We start from the raw sequence: 24,568 nt of genomic DNA, 5'->3' as shown, positions 1-24,568 counted from the left end.
TGATCAATACTTTGTTGTGATTGCATAAGTTCCAAGCCAATTAGGCTCGAACTTTCTCTTCTTTTCTCTGTCTTGAAGATTTTTCTTATTTTCCATAAGGACAAGATCACCAACTTTAAATTTTTGCGTTGTAACCTTCTTGTTGTAGCTCATGCGTAGACAATTTTGATATACCCAGAGATGATTCAAGGCCTTGAGATGCCTTTCATCTTGCAATTCCATCCCTTGTAGCATGGCCGCTCTATATCCCTCATTAGGGAGGATATTCTAGAGGGATACCCTTAGGGAGGGTATCTCAATCTCAAGGGGTAGGACGACTTCAGAACCAAAGACTAGGGAGTACGGGGTGGCACCTGTGTTGTGCAAATACTTGTGCGGTAGGCCCGGAGGGTGGGATGGTGTTGCAAGTGCCAATTACAGCCAGCTTCATTGATTGTCTTTTAAGGATTTTGATTAAGATTTTATTAGAAGCCTCAACTTGACCATTGCCTTGAAGGTAATAGGGGTGGAGAAGTGGTGCTAGATATCAAACTTCTGATAGAGCTCTTTAACATCTTGATTTTTGAAATGTCTTCCATTATCTATGATAATAACCTTGGGGATTCCATATCGATAGATCAAATAGTTCAAAATGAAATTAGAGATCTGTTTGCTAGTGGTGAAGATAAGAGGGATGGCCTCCACCCACTTGGTGAAGTATTCAGTGGTAGTGATGATTAATTTATGGCCATTGGAGGATGTGGTGTGGATTTTACCAATGAGATCGAGCCCCGCTATGAGAAGGGTCAGGGTGTGATAAAACGTTGTAGATCTTGTGATGAAGTGTGAATCTCATCACCATGCTTCTAACAAGGGATACATTTCTTCATATAATTGTATGCATCTTCTTCCATTGTAGGCCTATAGTATCCTATTTGCAAGAGTTTTTTAGCCAAAGTGAGACCCCTTGAGTGTGCCCCATAGATACCTTCATGCACTTCACGTAGTGCCCATTTAGCCTCTTGTTTGTCTAGACACCTTAGGAGGTAACCATCAAAATGCCTTCTGAATAGGATGTCTGCAAGGATAGTGTAATAGGCACAATGACGGATAAAGGTTTTTTGTTGGTTTTTGGTGAGGTGTGGAGGAATGGTATTATCTCTTAGGTAGGCAAAGGTCTCTTGATATCAAGGGGATTTAGGACCAATGAGTACAAACACCATTTCAGACTTAGGTAGGTCATATGCTGGTATGAAAATTTGCTCGACCAAAAACTCACATTTTTGACTATGTGTCAGGATGTGGAGGGAACCAATAGTGGTCATTGCATCCACAACTCTATTGTTTGTGTGTGGAATCTGATCAAACTTGATTGATGTAAAGTGTTGCTTGAGGTCCTCAACCATACTTCGATAAGGAAGAAGCTTGTCATCTTTTGTTTGGTATTCATCATTGACTTGCTTAATGATAAGTTGGGAATCACCATAGACATCTAATTCCAATATCTTCCATTGGATAGCCAAATAGAGTCCAGTGATTAGTGCTTCATATTATACATTGTTGTTGGTGCATGCAAAGGCTATCTTGTATGATTTAGGGATGCAATCTCCTTGGGGTGTGATCAACAATATGCCTACCTCCAATCCATTCTGGGTGCAAGAACCATCAAAATAGAACTACAATTTGGAAGACATAGTGATAGTCATTATGAACTCATCTAGGAATTCTGTGAGGATAGGGTGATCGCTTGGAAGAAGAGCTTCGACTAGCTGGTCTTCCATTACTTGTCCTTTGATTTCTTTTCTATCTACATATTCAATGTCGAACTCACTTAGTAACATGACCCATTTAGTATTTCTTCTAGTTGGAGCAACCTTTGATAAGAGGTACTTGAGAGGGTCAATCTTAGCAATCAATTTTGTTTTATTGTTAAGCATGTAGTGCTAGAGCTTTTGTGTGTTCAAGACAAGTGCTAAGCATTCTCTTTCAATAGGGGTATAATTGAGCTCATACCCTACTAATGTATGACTGATGTAGTTTATAGCATGATCTTTTTCTTGCTCATCTATCTATGCCAATAATGTCCCCAATGCCACTGCGGTAGTTGATATGTACAAAAGGAGTGGCTGTCCTAGAATAGGAAGCATAAGAACTAGAGGTGATGCGAGGTATTTTTTGAGTTTCTCAAAAGCCTTTTGACATAGGTAGTCCCATTTGAATTTGATATCCTTATGTAATAGGTGTGCAAATGGGTGACATTTATCGACAAGCTATGAGATGAAGCACCTGATGGATTGGAGCTTTCCTTGAAGGCTACACAGGTGTTTGAGGGTCTTCAGGGGAGGAATTTCCACGATAGCTTTCACCTTTGCAAGATCAACCTCTATGCCTCTGTGGGAAACAATGAATCCTAATAGTTTCCTAGATGTAATGCCAAAGACATATTTCTTGGGATTTAAGCATAGTTTATCAATCTTTCAAAAATCTTCCTTAGAATAGGGATGTGCTCATGTCTTGTCTTGGATTTTCCTAGAAGATCATCCACATAGTCCTCCATGATTTTTTGCAAAAGGTAATGGAAAATTATTGTCATTTCTTGTTGGTATGTGGCTCCAGCATTATTGAGACCAAAAGGAATGACTTGATAACAAAAGGTGTCACATGGTGTTGTGAATGTTGTTTTGTGTTGATCTTTCTTTGCGATCTTGATTTGAGTGTATCCAGAAAATCCATAAATTAGTGATAAAATTTCATGTCTTGTTGTGAGATCTACAATCATGTCTATGTTGGGGAGTGGGAAGTCATCCTTAGGGTAGTCTTTATTCAAATCTCAGAAATTTGTGTAAATGCGGATGCCCCCAGCAAGTTTGCCAACAGGTACAACATTAGATACCCACTCAGGATAATCTATTGGTTTTATGAATCCAACATCCAACATCTTCTGATGCTCTTCTTTGACAAGGAGTGTGATGTGTGGATGCATCTTGCATAATTTCTGCTTCACTAGATTAGTATTTGGATGGATAGCAAGATTGTGGACTACCAAGTCGAGATCAAGGCCCGACATGTTAGCATATGACTAGGTGAAGTTTATCTTTGTTTCTATGAGAAAATTGATAAATTTTCATTTCTCTTGATCTCACAAGGCCTTAGCAATGAGCACATTCTTTGGGGTGTCTTCAGTGCCCACATTGATAGTGTACATTTAATCGATCAATAAGGTTGGCATGTCTTGTTGTGGAGGAACAATGGTAGGGAGGTCAAGTCCCTCATCCTCAAGCACTTGGTCTAGGTTTTTGCTTTTGGATATGCCCTTTGTTTTTTACTTTTTCCTCATCCAAAGGTGCCTCAGGAAGGGTTTCACCTAAGGAATCATTATTTTTCTTTTTATTATCTTATTTGCAACTAAGGGCATTGACCTGACTACCAAAGTATTTGTTCTCATATAATTGAATCCCATGAACTCTATTGCAGTCTTCTAAATTGTGCATAGTCAGGAGAGCCATGAGAGCATTATCATTGGCACATATGTCTAAAGTGGGTTTGTCTCATTGGTCCCAGTCTATAAGCTCAAAGTAGACACGTTGCATCTCATGTGGAGTGGAAGGGATTATGTGAGTGATGGTGTTGATATGGGTGTCAAAGAGGATATCACCTTCATACTCAAAAGGCATTTCATAAAATTCCTCTTCATCAGAGTCTTTGACATCCAAGGAGGGACTTGAAGGGGTACCAATGATAGTGATCTTAGGTACTGGAGTATAGTCCATGCCCCTATTATACTTGTATGAGATGGGATTTATCAGTGCTTTGATTCCTTTTTCTTCCGGCCCTAGGCAGTGTCCGTTATATACCATCTTATTCACTATGGCTGATGCTTTTGGATACATCTTCTTGGGAATCTTTGTTGGTTTCTCATCCTCTTCAAATTACAACCAAGAGGAAACATCTATCTCGAGACTCTCCTCATCAAATGGGCCCCATTTCTTGAAGGTGGTGTCCTTACATTGCATAATGGGTTTAAGATCTTTTTTTATTTCTTTGGGCTTGCCAAATGACTTGGGAGACAAGGGGAGATTGCCTATTAATAAGACATCCTCAAGTTTGTATTCTCTGCAGTCATTATCTACGATCTTGATCTTAGATTTTGTTTGAGATAAGGTGAAGGCAACTTTGGATGTGTCAGATGGAGGGGGTGGGGTGGGTCTAGTTAATGGGCAATGGTATGAATGTTTTCTCTCTAAAAGCTTGCAATATTGACAAGGTTGTGGATTGCCTCTGATGGTGTTCTCTCTATTATTGAAGGAAAATTTAAGGCATTGGTGGTAAGTAGAGGGAACAGATTGAAGGGAATGAATCCATGGGTGACCGAGGAGAATGTTATAGGAGAGATCAAGATCCAAAACTTGGCAAGGGGTCTCAACTATAACAGGGCCCACTTGAAAAGGTAAAGTGATCATTCCTTTGGAAACCCTTTCTGCATCACCATAGACTTTGATTGTGATTCATCTTAACGTATCAACTAGGTCCTTAGAAAGTCCCAATTATTTTATTAACTTGTATGTATAGAGGCTGAGTTCAGATCCACTATCTATCAAGATGTGTTTAACCTTGTGTTTCTAGATAAGAGCTTCAATATGCAATGGTTTGTTATGATCATCATCAGTGGGAGCATAATTGAAAGTGAAAACAAGGTGTTGTTGGGCAGAAAGGTTTCCAATGAGGGCTTGGAATTGGACAACATTGATATTATCAGGGACACGTGACTCAAGGAGAGCTTGTTCCAAAATCTCCTTGTGGACAAGGGAGGTCTTGAGGAGCTCTAAGATGGAGAACTATACAGGGGTCTTCCCAAGATGCTCAAGGAGGTCATATTGGTGGGTGGATGACATGGGAAGGATTTGGTGGAGGGGGAGCTCCTTGAATTACTACTCTTCCATGATGGGTGGTGACATTGCAGTCATTTTGAGAGTGGGAAGTGGAAGGTGCACCATCTTTAATGACTATTTTAGCAAGGTTAGGTCTTCTTTCCGATTGAGGAGGGGCAGGACCACCTTCAATAGTGATCTTAGGTCTATTTTGGGAAGAGGGAGGATTATCTCCTTGGACAATGATGATGTTGGCATGCTTAATACAACCCACCAAGGAGTCAAAAATGGATATATGATTGGTATAATCTTAGTTCACAGCATTAGATGATGATACCTTGCCTTTGTCATACTTCGGGAAGGGTTCATGGTACATCTTGATTTTGTTGTTATTGTTACCATATTTTGTTGTTGTTATCTCAATATCACCCTTATCAATGAGATCTTCTATGTAGTTCTTTAGTTTCATACACTTACGTATATCGTGACCATTGATGCGATGATAGTCACAATACTCATTCTCATTAGACCACCTAGGCTTGGGTTGGTTAGGATAAAAGAGGCGAGTTACCAGAAAGACAACTACACTAGCTTGGACAAGATTTTGGAACACAACCGCAATGGGCTTAGCAAGGGGAGTATACTCCCTTGGGGCCTGATTGTTAGATCGGGGTGGTCTCCCCTAGACTAAGACATTGTTGGGGAGCCTCTGAGATTGATTTTGATTTTTTTTTTGAGTGTTGAACTGGTGATTAGTGGTGGTGGAATTTGAAGGGGCGACCATGGTCTGGACCTGCTTTGCATCAGTGACACCATTGTTGACTATGTTCTTGTTTTTAGACCAAAATTTTGGTTTATCATTGTGATAAGAGGAAGTATTTTGACTTGATTTTTGATAATGTTTTAGAGTGTCATCCTCTAACAAGACACGTTCAAGAGATAGTCCCTTGTCAGTCAACTTTTGAAAAGACTTTATGCACTGCGATGTCAAAGGTTTTGATAGTTCGGGTATCGGATTTTTTTGAAATAATTTGATTTGGTGTTGTTATAGAATATCCCACTAGAATTTCTTGATAAGGTGTCACCACCTCTGCAAGAAGTTGGCAAAACTTTCCCCAGGCCTCTATTTCATGTTACAAAGGTCCATCATGGAAACATCATTGACAATGTTGTAAGCATAGTGGGCCACAAACTTTTCTGCTAAGTCCGGAAAGGAGGTGATGGAACCTCTGGGCAGGGATGAAAAACATGCAAGATTATTTCCCATGAGACTCTTAGGTAACGATCTATGAAGATATAAGTCTCTATATGAGAATTCCTGACATAAGATGTGAAACTCATGGACATGATCTCGAGGGTCCCCCTGACCCTCTTACTTTGTAAACTTAGGTATCTCAAACCCTGGTGGGTAAGGTGCAACTGATATCCAAGGATCAAAAAGACAAGGATAAAATTACTCAAATGAATAAGGTTTTCTTTTCTTAGTCCCTTCCTTCATGTTTTTGATGAGTTTTTTCATATCCTGAATTTCCTTGATTATATCATGTTGCGGGTCTTGGACATGATGGATCGTGCTTGCCCTGAGTATCTAGTGAGTCATTGAAGGTATACCACCACCACTAATATATTGGTATGATGAAGAAGCATGAATATGAGACATGATGACTAATGTGATGGGGACTTGAGTGAAAATTGGTCGTGACCCACAGATTGTTGTGGCAGGAGGAAGAGAAGTATTGATAAAATTAGTGGCATTTTTAAGAGGAATAGAAGATTGTGGAATATAAACATGTGGTTGAGTAGAAGAGGATGGTATAGAAGCATGTTGGAGAATAGACTTGATTGGGTTGGATAATGGTATAGATTTCAAGAAGGAAGAAGATTGGATGTAAACTAGATACTGCGGGTGCTATTGATTGAGGATGAATAATAGGAGCAACAATGTGAGTAGAAGGAAATTATCCTTGTTGTTGTTGATTAAGAATGGATCTATCAAAATTAGGGGGAAGGAAAGCTCCATTTTCAATAAGGGTCTTTAAAAGACCACTAGTATTATGTCGGATAAATTTCTCCATCATTTCTTGATTGTACGAATCCTCTAGGAATGTTTGCACTTCTGAGGAGAGGTCATCTTGATCAACCATGTTAGCATCCACTTGTGGTTGTGGATCTTGAATATTGGGTTGTACAGTTTGCCCTTGTATGGGATCTTGTGTAGGGTCTTGATATAGGACACTAATGTCTGGCATTCCATACTGTTGTTCAACCATTTTCTTCTTTTGAGATCGAGTTATGAACATACAAGAATAATCTTAGAGAAGATCTATTGGAAGAAAAGTTTGATGAAAGGACTTAGCTAGGATTTTGGATTTTGATTTGATTTGGATTTGGATTCGATGAAGTCAGATGGAACGATTGATGGGGTCCTTGGATTAGGATAAAAGTTTGATGAAGATTACACCTTAGTCCTTAGATGAGGATTTTAGGTGGGGGATGTTTGATGAAAGCCATAAACAAGGTGTCAACAAAGTTGGGTGAAATTTAGACCTTAGGATAATGATCAAAGTCTCTTTCTACTAGGGATTGACTAATGATCCCAAGAAAAATAAAGACGTAGGATAGGAGTCTTGATCAAATCAAAAGGTGAGGCAAAGGTACTTGGGGGAGATTCTTTCCCAAGCACAAAAGCCAAATGATTAATTTATTTAAGATGAGGTCTAAATAAAACTTCACAAGGTATAAAACCTTAGAGTGAGATTGATTTGATTGAAGGATGATTGATTGGAGGATGACTGATTAAGGATTGATTTGATTGATTGAATTATGAGGTTGATTGATGTGCTAAGCCCTTAGAAAATTTTTAAGATGAAATATCAAAGAAGGGTGATAGTGATGACTAGAAGAAATTGATGACTAGATTATCCTTGGGATGGGAATGACTCAATAAGTGATAGGTTCAGATGACAAGTTGTATGAAGGAATATGACCACCCTGATTTTGATAATAGTTGGTATTGAAATATAAGCTTGATCCTTGGTGTAGAGAATAGACTCTTAGTTCCTCAATAACATCAAACTCATTGCTATTACCATGAATATAATCGTGATATCGATGCAAAAAGGTCTTGTGCTAGAGCAAGAGTTTGCGATAGGTATACCAAATTTTTTTATGTCTAATGAGTTGGGCTTCAGTGAGCTTCTTCTTCTTGATTGCATGATGGATTGACTTCTTGGGATGCTTGTACAACTTAGGCTTATGAAACATGAGGTGAAAATGTGGTGGACTAGATTTGGACTTTGACTATGCAAGGTGCAAAAATTTGGATGGTGGAATGTTTGTCAAAAATGGAAAGTAAGGGGATTTTTTATCACTATACTCTTGGCAAGAAAATATCAAACATAGCAACAAAATTGGCCAAGTGTGACTCAAATACAATCATTCACCTTTATGGCATTTCCTGAGGCTGGTAAGGACAATATTCATGGATTTCACCTAGTTTCCTAGCTACGCTTACTCAGAGCGGATACTTAGATGCTTGACCCCATTGGCTCCACTCTCAACACTCACTTCTTTGGGGCAGCCAAGCATTAGTTCCCATGAAAAACTCCCCATGGCGAACTTTGCATCTCTACTAAGAGCCATAAAAATGTGAGTGCCTTCGGAGGTCCAACCTCCTGCACCAATGAATAGAAGGTTTTTGGCTTCTAAACACAAGAGTTATTAGTCAGGGCACATATTTGTGTGCCCATACATGTGGCACTCTATGCTCTGTAGTTACAGAAGGCTCCTAGCCTATAGAGGTTACACTCTATAGGGTTAATGGGGAGACATAGTGTCGGTATGAACTAATCAGCACACATTATTTGCAACTTTCATCAAAAACACATTTATTTATAGTGGTTCTGAAGAGCTTGGCTTTAGCCCATTACCACTTGGGTTATTCCCCTCTCACCAATGCCCATGTTGAGTGCCAAGAAAATTAGGAAGGCAGGCCCTCTAAGGGTAAAAACATGCAATTAAAATGAAACGAAGCACGACAAACATGGTGTTCATTGTCCCTTAATAAAACAAAATGTGTTGCTAATCTAAAGAAGACACTTGTAGATTTTAAATGCCCAAAACAAAATGTGTGCTAATCTAGATTTTCATAAAAGACAACTAGACTAGTGGAAAAAAAATTCTTTGCCCAATGTGCTGCAAAACAAACAATTAGCAGTTTCAGTTTTTAATCTTGGACTGAATGTACAGACCTGCAAAACTCAAAATTTGATCAGAACATAAAAATCCTATGGGCACAATGGACACATCGATATACAGGCAGACACGCTAAAGATCCTGTGCAAGCGTTGAAATGCCTGTGTGCGCGCTAAAGCAGGGTTTGCCTCCTAAAAACAAGAAACACAAAAAAAATAGTATTTAATTTTTTTAAACCAAGATTATACCTAAGAGGTCATGCTGAAATAGAAATGCTCATGCTGAGCTATGAGCGTACACACATGGAACAAAAAGGATTAGTGGGAAAAATAGAAAACTTATCAAAATTCAAAATTTTAAAATTTGACAGAGGGTGGGAACCATTCTAGTGGACATGTTGAATCAGAATGCAGATGCCAAACCACCTGCACAAGCATTGATTGCGTAGTTAACAAAATTACGTACTAAACATAAATACAAAGAAAATTTCTTTTATTTTATTTTAATTGATTTTAAATTTTTTATTTTATTTTGATTTTGACTGATTAAAACAAAAAGAGAAAGTAATTCTAATCTATCAAACAAGAAAGCTTTTTAACAGAGCAGATACGCCAAAGGAAAGACTACAAAAAATGGTGGGTTAGTGAAAATTCAAATTTAAAACACCTGTACTGAAGCACCGACGTATGCGCTGAACCAAAAGCATGCACACTAAAGCCACAATGGATGGGCTATTGTGCAAACACCTGCACTGATCTAGATCCTACAACTAAAAATCATGAAAAACTTACAAAAAACGTTAGACTTTTGGGATGTGGGTCCCACCAGGCATGCCAAAATGAACCAAGGGACAAAACCAAGCAATGTTAGTAGGTTAGTTTAAATTCAAATGATATAAAAAAACCTAATAAAATGCATAAAACTAACACTATTATACCTTGCAAGAGTGGAGTCTCTCTTGTTCCTCCGATTTGGACTCTTGTTGAAGCCAAGAATGTGCCCTTCCTTGACTTGTTTGGATTGGTCCAATATTGGAATGTGGATGGCTCTCCAAATTGCACAACAAGGGATTGATATGGATGAAGGATAAGTGCTCAAAGATGGATGAAAATATGATTATGATGTGGATACTTTTGATGGATGGCTAAACTGAAACTAGCACCATGAGATTACTTGGATTAGAGATATCAAATGAGAGGATGGAGACCCCAATTTATAGAATTGGATGGAGGAAAATGGATGTTTAAGATTGAAAAGCAATGGAGGGCTAGGATTGACAGGAAGAGATCACATGGATCAATGGACAATGACATGACAAAGGGGGTGGAGACCAAGAGATTTTCCATAAAGGCATTTCTTGTCTCCACCCTCCTCAAGGTACATAGGGAAGAGTTCCCAATGCACCTAGGAGGAATAAAAGGAATTAAAAATTCCTTGGGGGATGCACATGGAATTAAAAATTCTCAAGATATTGTGTGCATGAAGATTGGAAAGGGGAAAAGGAATTTTAAAATTCCTTGGGAAGGTGAGAAGCATGGGAGAATGTGAGATTTTGAAAATCTCACATTCACCCCCAAAAAAGGGGGCATTTATGGTGGAAGGTGAGAAGGGGGACAAAGTGGATTTAGTCATAAATGGCTATAGTTAACTTCTGTGCCTAATCATGGAGATTAGGTACTAGCAAGATATTGGGGGGATTATTTAGAAGAATTAGGTGAGGATAAAGAGAAATTGGGATTTGTAGGAGGATTTGACTAGGAGAGAGAATGAGGGGGAGTAATTAAAAATTGGAGAATAATGCTAAGTAAGATTAAGGGAGTTTCTAGAAGAATTGATTCGACTAACAATGTATTAAGACAAGGTGATTTGTAGGAATCACCTAAATTAATTAATTAAACGGGGGATTAAGAAGAGTTAATTTTGCAGTACTTTAAAGGAAGAAGGGAGATTTGATTTATTAAATAAATCAATCATTAGACTATAGTGACAATATTAATTAGATTAAATTTAATTAATATTGAGAAGAATAAATGCTAACATAATTAAATTAATTAATTATATAAGAGGTTTAAATTAATTGAAATAATTAATTTAAGTGTCTACATAACCCACTCCTTCTCATCAAAATTTGAAAAGTTCACAAATTGGGTGAAACCCTTTTTCTTCAGCTATGCAAATTTTGGCTTAAGATTGCCGAAGTCATCCATGATTATGTTTGTGTATAGGTCCAAGATGTCTTCCAAGCTGATCTCTTCAATTTCACAGTGCATATAAGCTCAAACATCATCAACTTGCAAAAGTCCATGCAGGAGGAAAGAAAATGCTCTAACCGGGTCATCCTCCATGGACTTTTAGGGGTGTTTCTTGAATAGAGGACAAGTCTTAACCTCAACCACCAGTGGAGTAGCAATGCAGGATTCAGATGCCATTTTAAAATCTTTGAAAATAACTCAAAAAAATACCCATTGAGAAATACCTTAATCAACTATCGGATGCCCTAGATCGCTTCGCTAGATTGCTTTAAGCTCTTTGATCAACTGGAAACTCTGATCGCCTTTCTCTTCAACTTGAAAACACCATTCGCAAAGTGAAGAATGATTCTCATATTTTCCCTTTTAAATTTGCAAACCTTAATTTCACTTTGAAATAAATGCACCTCAAATATTTAACCAGATGCCCTGTTTAGCTGCCGGATGCCACAATCGACCATCTAAGTTTGGGATATCAACTACTATCTATAATCCATTGACACATATCTCATAAAAGGAGTACTACATGATTTGCATTGGTTTGCCTCCCCCTAAAGCCAAAATTCGTAGTTATTAGATGAAGATTTTGCACTGGATTCAAGTACAGATTCATTATCTACCTTAGATTCATCCTTCTTTACCCACATCTTCTTATGTTGATCTCTGATCTCTTCCACTTTAACTTTACCCTTCTCATCTAATTTGATCTTGTCTACCAGAGCACTATTCTTGCTTCTGCAGTACTTTTTCAATGTGACCAGTTTTGTTGCATGCTCTGCAAATAACATTATTCTTCATAGGTCTAAAGTTCATCTAATTCTATCTCATCTTGCACTAATTAGAGATATGTCCAACCATTCCATAGGCATAACTTCTTTTATTTTGAAAGTTATTTATTACTGCTCTACACACATTTTACTTATGTCCAAAATTATTGCATATGAAACACTGACTAGTAAAGGTAGAAACATTATTCATCATATTGTTATTGTTTATCATTCCATTATTCATCCTACTTCTTCACTGACTTGCCATATGAACAAATTTATTGCAAGTAAAATATCTACCATTGAATTTGAGTATTAGGTTGTCTTATCAAAGAATTCTTTCTCTTCTTCTGACCATGTTTAGTAATGCCCTGTCCAGATCCAAAGGATTCACCTTTCTCATATCCAAGACCTCGCATATCCTTCCCATGTCTTTGACTTTCTATCATCTCATTAAGTCTTGTTGAACTAGCTGTGAATTTGTCTTTGTATTCATTGGTAGTAGCAAGTTCATACCTCAAGGTAATAATCTGTCTTTCAAGATCTTGACCATTATTCCTTGATTGTTGCAACTCAAGCTTCAACTGATTATTCTCATAGGTAAGCTTGAAGCATTCATTAGCTCTTTCCTTCAATGATTTTGTAGATTCTCCTCATTCTTCTTTCGGTCCTGAATCTCCTTAGTCATTCTCATCACAATGGATTGCATCTCATTCTTCAAAGCAACATTCTCTCTCTCAAGCTTATCAACTTCATCAGCTTTGTCCTGATATTCCATGATCTAATCTTCTTTCTCCTTCAACTTGTCCATTATTTCCTTCCTCTTTTCTCTGCAGATGCTTGCTTGATCCTTTAGTTCACTAATGAATTCATCAATTTCATTTATATTCTTCTTCAAGGTACAGGCCTGACTTCTAATAGCATCAAGATACTCAAGTGCCACATCGAGTTGTCTCTAGAAAGTGAAATCCATTGAATCAATCTCCCCGATCTTCTTCAAGTGGTTAAGCTTCCTTAGAGGAACTAGGCTCTGATACCAATTGTTATAATCAAAGATCACTGAGAGGGGGGGGGTTGAATCAGTGATCTACTAAAAATTGAAACAACAAACTTATTCTTTATCCACCGGTTAACAATGCATAATAGATAAGAACATAAACAACAATAAAATCACAAATCCACAACACCATAATTTTTACTTGGAAACCTGGAAAGGGAAAAACCATGGTGGGACTGGAACCCATAATATTCATATACTATGGCTAGGAGTACATAAATATTACATAGATGGGAATGCACTTGCATTCAGGCTCACTACCTAGATCTCACTGCTCAATAAAGTTGCCCAGAGAGATAAAACCCTCAAGGAAGTCTCACTAACTTACAATTTGATTACAATAGGAAAGTACAATGAAATGAACTCTTGGAGAGCATCTAACAATGCAAAATGAGTCCTAATTACGTTTTGAATCTTTGACTGTCTTTGCTCTACTGAATACTATGTTCCAGTCTCAGTCAGCTATCAGTTGATTTGAAAGCATGGTGCACATGCAAATCTATGCTCAGTCGTACAAAAATGGATCACCATACACATAACACACTGAAAATCAACCACCACAATGATCTTATATAACCGGTCTTGCCACAAAAACAATCTCCTTCAAGTCGGCTTCAATAAGTGTAACGTGTAGATCAAGTTAATTCAATCATGAACACACCATAGCACCAGACTAAAATATTATGACCACATGCTTCCTAAAGGTATTACCAAACATCAAGATTACAAAAATAATCACCACAAACACCATAATCACCAAAGATCATTTTGGATCAGCACATTATTGAAATACCCTGTTTTGCCATGTTTTGGTGGTTAACTATCTACTGGTTACCTCCATCTTCCGGATACGCTAGATCATGACTACCGAATTGAACCACCACAAAGATTTTCCATCAATGACAACCCTAAACAAATAATTAGCCACCAGAAGTCTCCTTAAAAAACCGGATAAGTTTAAATTGGCAACATTAAATCCCTCTTATATACTTGCTCATAGGATTAAATGACTAAATTTTCAACATGAGCCAACATAGAGGGGATTTTCCCACTTCAAATTTGAGTTGGGCTAGGTAGAGGGGTCCAAGATAGGTCCCCATTAAGGTGGATGAGGGTATTGGCAATATGGAGGAATTGATTATGTGTTGCATTGATGTTTGTCATTAATGTCAACACTAGCTTCTTTGGTTGTCTACCAGATTCTAGTAGAGTGGTTGGACTTTGATGATGATCAGGAGGTTTGTCTCCGGAATGTTCAATTGGTGGAATTGGTTTTGTTCGATCATTCATGTGGTTTATATGCGTGTCACATTCAGTTGGTTTAGGATTTTGTGATCCAGAAACTATCATATGTTCTAGTAAGCCTTTTGGTTACTGGTAAGGGTTTTACTAGCAGAGATTCATTAAAGATCTTTTGATGGATTCGATAAGTGGTGTTGGTGTGGCTTCTAGAAGGTTTTCGGGATGCTGATGGTTATCATTCTCATGTTCCATTTATTTGGTGGTGTTTCATTTGGCTTATGGCAACCTATTTTAGGTCTGGTGTTATTCTGTTAGGTTATGGATCGGTTTGAGTAACGTGTTGGTGAATGCTCCTAATGCATTACCAATTGGAATTATTGTTTGGTTAATATTTTTTCGATCTTAGGCCAGCTTGGGTTATCATTGGTTTGAGGGTTTGTGTAATGGATTTATTGTATTATCATTTAGGTGGCCGACCTAATTATTTAGGTCTCGGGTTGGTATAAAGATGATATAAGATCTCTTTGTAGATTGTGGTTGTGGGTTATAGGATTATCTGTGTGCGAATAAAGTTATAATATGCAGAGGTTTTTGGTCAATCATAGGTGATCAAATTGGGTTTGTGTAAGACATTTAAGACCTCCTGTATTGAGCCTAATTGGAACTGTACTTAGGCATAGGAGATGCTAATTGTAGTTCATTCTTATTTCCAGATTGTAGTCCAAAGATCTTTTATAGTTAGTGAGGATCCTTTGTGATGAGAAGTGCACTCTAGGCTATTGGCCTTCCTACATGTGCATGCCCCTTATTGTAATCATATACTTGTTGCAGAAGTATCATCTGACTATGGGTAGGCTTCCCACCATGGTTTTTCCCTTTATCGGGTTTTCCACATACAAATCTTGGTGTTATGTGTCATGGATGCATGGTATTTGGCTTATGGTGTATGTTTGTGCTTAATTGATATATCTTCTATTCTGGTATTCAGTTTATGCATTCTGGTAAAAGGTTTTAAGTACTTAAAGTTTCATAATCTATTGACAACTGATTCACCCCTCCCTCTTAGTTATCCACCGGTTATCCTAACAATTGGTATCAGAGTTTGGTCCTCTCTGCAGAAGCTTAACCACTTGAGGAAGATCCTATGGAGATTCAACTTCAATTTCTTCCCAGAAGGACAACCCTAGGCTTGAAGGAACAAATTATAGGGTATGGAAGCTTCAGATGGAGACTCATCTAAGATGTCTTAGCAAAAATATTTGGGAGATCACTAAGAAAGGCTATACTCCTTATGATCCAGAATCTGGCAACCCTCCTCTGATAGACTTGGATAAGAACATTGAAAATGACTATAGAGCTAGAGAAGCCCTTTTGAGTGCCCTTCCAGATCAGTAGGTAATGGAATTAACTAACAAATCATCTGCAAAAGCTATATGGGATAAATTAGAGACTCTGAATCAAGGTGACCCTACTGTTAAAATTGCTAAACTTGATGGTTACCGGGTGAGGTATGAGAACCTGAGAATGGAGGAAGATGAAAGAATTGCTGCTTTTATGGAAAGAGTCAATGAAATTGTCTAGGGAATTCAATGTTGTGGTGGATCTATGAGTGAAGATGAGATTGTTTCTAAAGTATTGAGAGCTTTGCCACCGGCTTACAAAATGAATGCTACTACAATCAATGAGATGAGAACTATGTCTAACACTTCTGTTAATAGGGATATTTTGGTTGGAAAGTTATCTGATTTTGAGCTTGAAGAATTTGGTTCTCAAGGAGCTACAAAGATAGATTCTACATTCAAGGCATCTACATCTTCAGTCGACAAGAGTGATTGGAAAGTATTATATGCAATAGAAATGGAGGATATGAAGAAATAAGATGAAGAGCTTGAGAAAATTGAAGCATTATTTGCTAGAAAAGTACCTAAGGGTCTGACAGGAAGTAAGTATGAAGGAAAATAACCTTTCAAATGTTTTGCATGTAATAAGATAGGTCATTTTGCATCTAGATATCTTGAGAGGAATTCAAGATTTGAAGGAAAAGCTAGAAGATATTTTAAGACTAACCATGAATATCAGAACAAGCATAAGTATAGAAGGAACAAAGATAAATCATGCTACTATGCTGATGAGGAAGGTGTAACTGATGATTCTGATGATGAACTGGCAAAAGATTCAGCTAGTGGATTTGGGAATGGAAAGGAATGGGTATTCTTAGCTATCAAGGAAGATGCTCTAGAACCTATCATTCAAAATGAAGAGAAGGCCCTTGCTACTAAAGCTAAAGACAAGGATGCATGGGTGATAGACAGTGGATGTTCACATCATATGACTGGAGATAAAAGAAAGTTTCTATCTCTACAATAATTTAATGGAGATCTAGTCAGATTTGGAGATTACAAAGCATGCATGATCAGTGGAAGAGGAAATATATCATTGGATGGTAAGCATAACACTGATAATGTCTATTATGTAGAAGGTTTAAGGTATAATATTTTGACTGTAGGATAGTTGGTGGATAAGGGATTTCAATTATAGTTCAAGGATGGAAAATGCAAAATCGTCAACAGATCTGGATTGGAGATTGCAACTGGTACTCAGACTAGAGGTAGCATCTTTCATCTGAACTCCGGTGAGAAGACATGTTTGATTTCACATATTGATGAGAGTTGGCTATGGCATAAGAGGTTGTGTCATGTAAATTTTGATTGCATTGTAAAGATCATTTCAACTAAGGCAATTAGAGATATACCTAAGATTGTGAAGCATCATAATCTAGTATGTAAGGAATTTCAAATGGGTAAGCAAGTCGGAACTTCTTTTAAGAGTATACAAGAAAAATATAATGATGTTCTTGATCTTATTCATACTGATTTGTGTGGTCCTACTAGAATAAGAAGCTTTCAGGGTGCTAGATATTTCATGCTAATCATTGATGATTATTCTAGAATGATGTGGGTTACTTTTCTAAGGGAGAAATCTGAAGTCTTTCAAAAGTTCAAGATATTTAAAGCTATGGTTGAGATAGAGATAGGGTTAAAGATAAAATTCCTAAGATCCAATCAAGGTGGTGAATTCACATCCAGTGAATTTAATAGTAATTGTGAGAAACATGGGATAAGGAGACAGTTGTTTGCAACACGGATACCTCAGTAGAATGGTGTTGTGGAAAGAAAGAATAGAACAATATTGGATTCAACTAGAACTATGATGACATAAACTAATCTGCCTCATATCTATTAGAGATAAGTTGTGAGCATGATGATATACACATTCAACATAGTTCATATCAAAGGAGACACCGGTAAGACACCTTATGAGTTATGGTTTGGTCATACACCTATAGTTAAGTACTTCAGAATCTTTGGTAGTAAATGCTATATCAAAAGAGATGATTTCATTGGAAAGTTTGATCCTAGATGTGATGAAGGAATATTTCCTGGTTATTCAAATGAAAGCAAATGATATAGATATTATAACAAAAGATTGTGAAGAATTGTGGAGAGCACTAATGTCAAGGTGGATGAGTAGTACATAGGTCAAATCAAAACTTATGAGAGAGAACCAGAAGTGGAAATGATCATAACTGAACTGGTAACACCTGTACAGAAACAAAATGTTGAACCATTTACCCCAGCAGTATTAGAAAAATCAATAGTAACTGAAGATCGGAGAAGAGAAACAAAAAGTCAGAAGACTCCTAGGTATGTAAGGTTGAATCATTCAGAAGATCAGATCATTGGAGACAAAAACAAAGGAGTGATGACAAGAAGAAGGTTGGCAGATGAAGAGGTATGCTTAATTTCTCAAATTGAACTGACATAAGTAGATGAAGCTTGTAAGGATGAATATTGGATGAAAGATATGGAAGAGGAATTGGATCAGATAGAAAAGAACAACACATGGACTTTAGTTCCCCGACTTAAAAAATAATAATGTTATTGGAACTAAATGGTTTTTTAGGAATAAATTGAATGAAGATGGACAAGTTGTGAGGAACAAGGCTAGATTGGTTTGTAAAGGATATTCTCATTAGGAAGGAATTGATTGTGATTAAACTTTTTCTCGAGTAGCTAGGATTGAAGCTATCAGATTATTTCTTGCTTATGCTGCCCATAAGAAATACAAGGTTCATTGGATGGATGTTAAGTGTGCATTTTTAAATGGAGATCTTGAAGAGGAAGTCTACATTGAGTAGCCTGATGGATTTTCACTTTCAGATGACAAAAACATGGTTTGCAGATTGAGGAAAGCTTTATATGGATTGAAGCAATCCCCTAGATCTTGGTATGCTAGAATGGACAAATATATTTTGAAGCTTGGTTTCACTAAAGGTAATGTTGACAGTAACTTGTATTATAAGATCACTAATAATTACACATTGATTGTTGAGGTCTTTGTTGATGATATCATTTTTGGAGGTGAGGAAAAGTTATGTATGGAATTCTCCGATAATATGAAGAATGAATTTGAGATGTCTATGATTGGAGAAATGAGATTTTTCTTAGGTTTGCAGATTACTTAGACTAATAAAGATATTTTCATCTATCAAACTAAGTATGCTGGAGAGTTGTTCAAGAAATTCGGTATGAAAAATTCTAAACCAGTTGGTACTCCTATGGTTACAAGTGAGAAATTGACAAAGAAAGATGTATCGGCTCCGGTAAATCCTACAAGATACAAATATATTGGAGGTTTTTTATATTTGACTTAGACTAGATTAGATATAATGAATGCAGTTTGTATTGTATTAAGATATCAGAGTGATCCTAGAGAAAATAATGAGAGTGCAGTGAAAAGGATTTTTCAGATATTTACAAGGAACAACTGAGTATGGTTTATGGTATCCTAAAAATGATGACTTTACAAGTTATGTGCATATACCGATGCAGATTGGGCTGGAGATATAGATGACCAGAAAAGCACATCTGGTGGAGCTGTCTTTCTTGGAAAGAAACTTATTTCATGGATCAGCAAGAAAAAGTCATGTACTTCTTTATCTACTAATGAAGCTGAGTATGTTGTTACTGCTACTAACTATACACATTTTGTGGATGAAGTAAATGTTGAAATATATAAGGGTAGATTGTAATGAACCGGTAGTTATTCACTGTGATAATTCTGCTGCTAGTGACATATCAAAAAATATGGTATTTCATTCAAAGACAATGCACATATCAATCAAGTATAACTTTTTTGAAGGAAAATGTAGATGCAAATGCAGTTAGATTAGTTTATGTGAATACTAAAGAGAAAATTACAGACATCTTCACTAAACCTTTGCCCAAGGAATCATCTGAGTACTTTAGAGACAGATTGGGGGTCTCTGCCCCTCTAGTAGAGACTTAAGTGATGTTGATTGGCATCAATCCAGTATGCATTATCATAACTATTATTTTTTTCAAATTGATGAGATGGTGCTACTACTCAGGGGGAGTAGTTAGTTGTGTGGTTAAGAGCATCTATGGTTTTTCTTTGATGTTTATGTCATATTTCTAGCATTGATGTCAAAGGGGGAGAGATATACATGTGAAAAATAGATCTTAACAGAGATAATAGTCACAGGGGGATTTTGGTCTATGGCTTGGTTATCTGGTTTAGAGCTTCATTGATATATCATTTGTTGGATGTCTTCCATTGGGGGAGACTTGTTTGGCATCTCTTGGCACTTGCAATTTTTTCATATCTAGTGTGTCATCAATGCCAAAGGGGGAGATTGTTGGCAATATGGAGGAATTGATTATGTGTTGCATTGATGTTTGTCATTGATATCAACACTAGCTTCTTTGGTTGTCTACCGGATTCCGGTAGAGTGGTTGGACTTTGATGATCAGGAGATTTGTTTCTAGCATGTTCTAACTAGTGGAATTGGTTTGGTTTGGTCATTCATGTGGTTTAAATGAGTGTCACCTTCAATTGGTTCAAGATTTGGTGATCCAAAAGCTATCATATGTTCTAGTAAGCCTTTTGGTTACTTGTAAGGATTTTACTAGAAGAGCATCATTGAAGATATTTTGATGGATTCGATAAGTGGTGTTGATGCGGCTTCTAGAAGGTTTTTGGGATTCTAATGGTTATCATGTTCGTGTTCCAGTTATTTGGTGGTGTTGCATTTGGCTTATGGTAACATCTTTTAGGTTTGGTGTTATTCAGTTAGGTTATGGACCGATTTGTGTAACGTGTTGGTGGATGCTCCCAATGCATTACCGGTTGGATTTATTGTTTGGTTAATGTTGTTTTGGTCTTAGGCTAACTTGGGTTATCATTGGCTTGCGGGTTTATGTAATGGATTTATTGTATTATCTTTTAGGTGGATGACCTAATTATTTAGGTCCCAGGTTGGTATAAATATGATAAGATCTCTTTGTAGATTGTAGTCGTGGGTTATGGGATTTTCTGTGTGCGAATAAAGTTGTAATCATATGCAAAGGTTTTTGGTCGATCATAGGTGATAGAATTGGGTTTGTGTAAGATGTTTAATACCTCCAGTATTGAGCTTAATCAGAACTGTACTCAGGCATAGGAGATGATATTCTTGCAATTCATTCTTATTTTTGGATTGTAGTCCGAAGATCTTTTGTAGTTAGTGAGGCTACTTTGTGATGAGCAGTGCACTCTAGGTTGTTGGTCTTCCTGCATGTGCAAGCCCCTTATTGTAATCACATACTTGTTGCAAAAGTATCATCTGACTATGGGTAGGCTTCCCACTATGGTTTTTCCCTTTACCGGCTTTAACACGAACAAATCTTGGTGTTATATGTTGTGGATGCATGATATTTGGCTTATGGTTTATGTTTGTGCTTAATTGATATATCTTCTATTTTGGTGTTTGGTTTATGCATTTTGAAAAAGGTTTTAAGTTCTTAAAGTTCCATAATCTATTGAAAATTGATTCACCCCCCCTCTCAGTTGTCCACTAGTTATCCTAATAGAGGATGCCACACCTTGGTCCTACCCTAATTTGGGGCAAGATCAAGGTGCAGGTAGGGTGCATCATTTAGTTGCATGAAGATTTTGATATGTATGAGCATAACCAGGTCTCTGATTAGGCAAAGAGGCGTAGACACTAAGGTGAAGACCCAAATGCAGTCGAAAATTGCAAGGGGGTGCAATTCTAAGACATTACATTTAACCCCAACTTTAGCAGGAGTATGAGCTTACACAAGTACTTGAGGTAAAGTAAAAGGAATTTAGATTGAAAGACTTTCACCATTTCAACAAAAATATTCACCAAGCTCGTAGTGGAATTTAGGATCTTACGACTTCAATGATAAGGTAAAAGGGAAGATCATGAGAGAGAAAGAGAGAAACATGACTACAACTAGTAAGGTTCTCTTACTATGAGTCATGAAAAGAAAAAGCACCAAAAATTAAAAAGAAAAGATGAAGTTTGCAAAGTAACTTTAAGTATCAAGAGAGAATCATAAGTGTAGTGTATGCCACCATGTTAAAGTGACTGCGCATGCCTTGTTGATAGAAATTGCTTTAAAGTAGGATACACCCAAAGAAGAAAAGCACATTATCACAATAATTTATCCAACAAGAGAGGAAAAATCAAAGGATAATTATCACAAAACACAAAGGATGAGGTGGTTTCACCTAGCTTTGGATTCAATATGATTTTTATGATCTCATGTATATCATGTATATATATATGCATAGAATTGTCCTCGTCCCCTAAATAGAGGAAACCACCATGGAAGAAGGGAACACATGTGTCTTTTGAGTCAACATAGAAGAGACCAAAAGAGATCTCAATGTTTTACAGCATCCTCAAGTAGAAAACACTAGGGACAACAAATAGAAGAATAGGGAAACAAATTGAAGAATGACACAAATAAGCAAGAGAGGAGAAAGAGAATCTACAATGCTAATGAAGGTAATCAAGCACACCATCCTCCCCCTGATCTTATTGATCATTATTTTGGGAAGGTGGACAACATGCAAGAGGAGCCACATTGATCATAGTAGATGGAGCTATCATAAGTTCCAAACAAGGACCATGCTCTAATGATGAGTCACTTTGTTCATTACTAGGAGCTAGGATTAGTGCTTTTGAAAATTTTGCAAATAAATCATTGTCAACATCAACATATTTGTATTCATCATCAGAAATATTAGTATTTTCATCATTAACAATATTTTCACCTATTTCTTCATCAAGATTAATAAGAATAGGAGCTCTAATAGGAATAGAACTTGAACCATCATTTGTTTTACGAATTTTGCATCTTGGAGAATTAGGTTGAACATGTTGTTTAGGAGAAAATGGAATCATGTCAATAGTTGGTGTTTTAGGAGAATAAATGGTTTGGGAAGAAATTTCATGAGCTTTAGCATGACGTCTCTTTCGACATTGTCTCACACAACAGTTTCATCTAGTTTTGGCTAAAGGTTGAGGAGGTTTAGGTTCATCAGGTATAGGCTTTGTCTCTTCTTTTAGGGAAGGATGAATGGGTTGAGGTATTTTAGGTTGGACAATAGGATAGTTTGGTCATTTCTTTCTATAAGATGAAGGAGGAGGAACTGAACCATATAAAGGAGGAATGGGAGGTGTAGGAAGGAAACTAGGTCTATCATGAAGAGGAGGGATAGATCTAGCCTTAGGAGGAATATATTTATGTGTAGGAGGAAGAGTTTTTATACCTTTGGGAGGAGGAGTAGACTAATCCATAGGAGAAGGAATATATTCTTCTTTAGGAAGAAGAATATCTCTTTTCTTAGGAGAAAGGATACTCTTCTCTATAGGAGAAGGAAAAGGTGCCTCTTTGGGAATAAGATTACTTATTTCTTTAGGAGGAAGAATAATCTTATCCTCAAGAAGGGGTATATGATCATCAATAGGAATGATGAGTGTTCGATTTATAGGTTTACTCAAGGATAAAATCATTTCATTTTTCTAGTTTTGATATGTTCTAAAGATAGCATCACTTCTAGGTTGAAGAGGTTGGAATCATTCAGACCAGAATTTCAAGACAAACATCTCCATGCCTCATTGTAGGTAGATATATACTATGATTAACATTTATGATTTCACCATTATGAGGAAATTTCACACTTATGAATAGTAGAAGACATCACTTTCATGGAAGAGAGATAAAGATGTCCCAACTTCACACAAAATTGATTGGATGTAGGAATGATAGCAAATTGAACATCTAAGCATTTAGTGCCAACATCAATAGGAAGTGCTATAGTATCAATAGAAAGACAATGGAAGTCATCAAAAAATTTAAATACCACATCATTATCATCATATATCATTTGATATAATTCCAAATTATAAAGAAATTCTTCAGGTATCACATTAACCATGCAAGCAGGATTAATAAGCACTCCTCGAGAAGGTATACCTTTGACATTTGTAATTATGTAGAATGGGCCATTGGGTGCTTTAATGGTCTCACTAGGACCAAATGTGATGCAAAAATCCTTAGGAGGTTCTTTTTGATCTACAAGATTTGCCACATTATTAGATTGAATGGTCACATCATTGGGAGAGAAAGTCTCAATCGAATTAGTGGAATGGGATGGTAAGGATCAGTGAAAATATGAAGGTTTTGGTTAGGAGGAGCTATGGATTTATTCCCTTTAATATTCACACCTTCCATAGATATGGTATTGTTATCAATCAATTCTTGAATCTTACTTCTCAATGAATTTCTTTTTTCAATATCATGACCAGGGTAATGATGGTATTGACAAAAATATTTAGCATCAAAGTAAGGGGAAGTTGTTTTATATGGATCAATTGGTTTGATTTGGGGAAGCTTTAACACATTCCTTTCTATTAACTGAGACATAATTCTATGCAAATATTCATTCAAAGGAATACATTATTTTTCTCTTTTAAAGTATCTAGACAAAGGAGGCACACATGTAGTGGCTACTAGTTGATTGTTATTGTTTTTGTCATTAAATTTGATGAATCCTTTGTTTGGCTTGAACTTTGCAAATGGTTGTTGAGCACTATCACCCTTATCACTTGGAGCCATGGAAGGAGATGATTGTTCCAATTGACTCATAGTTAGTTGATAATTATGAAGTACTGTACACAACTGTGGAAAGGAAGTAAACTTAGTTAAGAGAAGTTTATCTCTAATTTCTTTCTATAAATTAGCAATAAAAATATTTTGAATATCTTGATTAGGCACAGGAAAAGAAATTTGATAATACGAATGCTTATATCTACCAATAAAATCAGCCACTTTT

Source organism: Cryptomeria japonica, chromosome 6 (assembly GCF_030272615.1).
Source record: "Cryptomeria japonica chromosome 6, Sugi_1.0, whole genome shotgun sequence".
Taxonomy (NCBI): domain Eukaryota; kingdom Viridiplantae; phylum Streptophyta; class Pinopsida; order Cupressales; family Cupressaceae; genus Cryptomeria; species Cryptomeria japonica.
The sequence above is the reverse complement of the archived record's forward strand: the minus strand, read 5'-3'. Positions refer to the sequence as shown.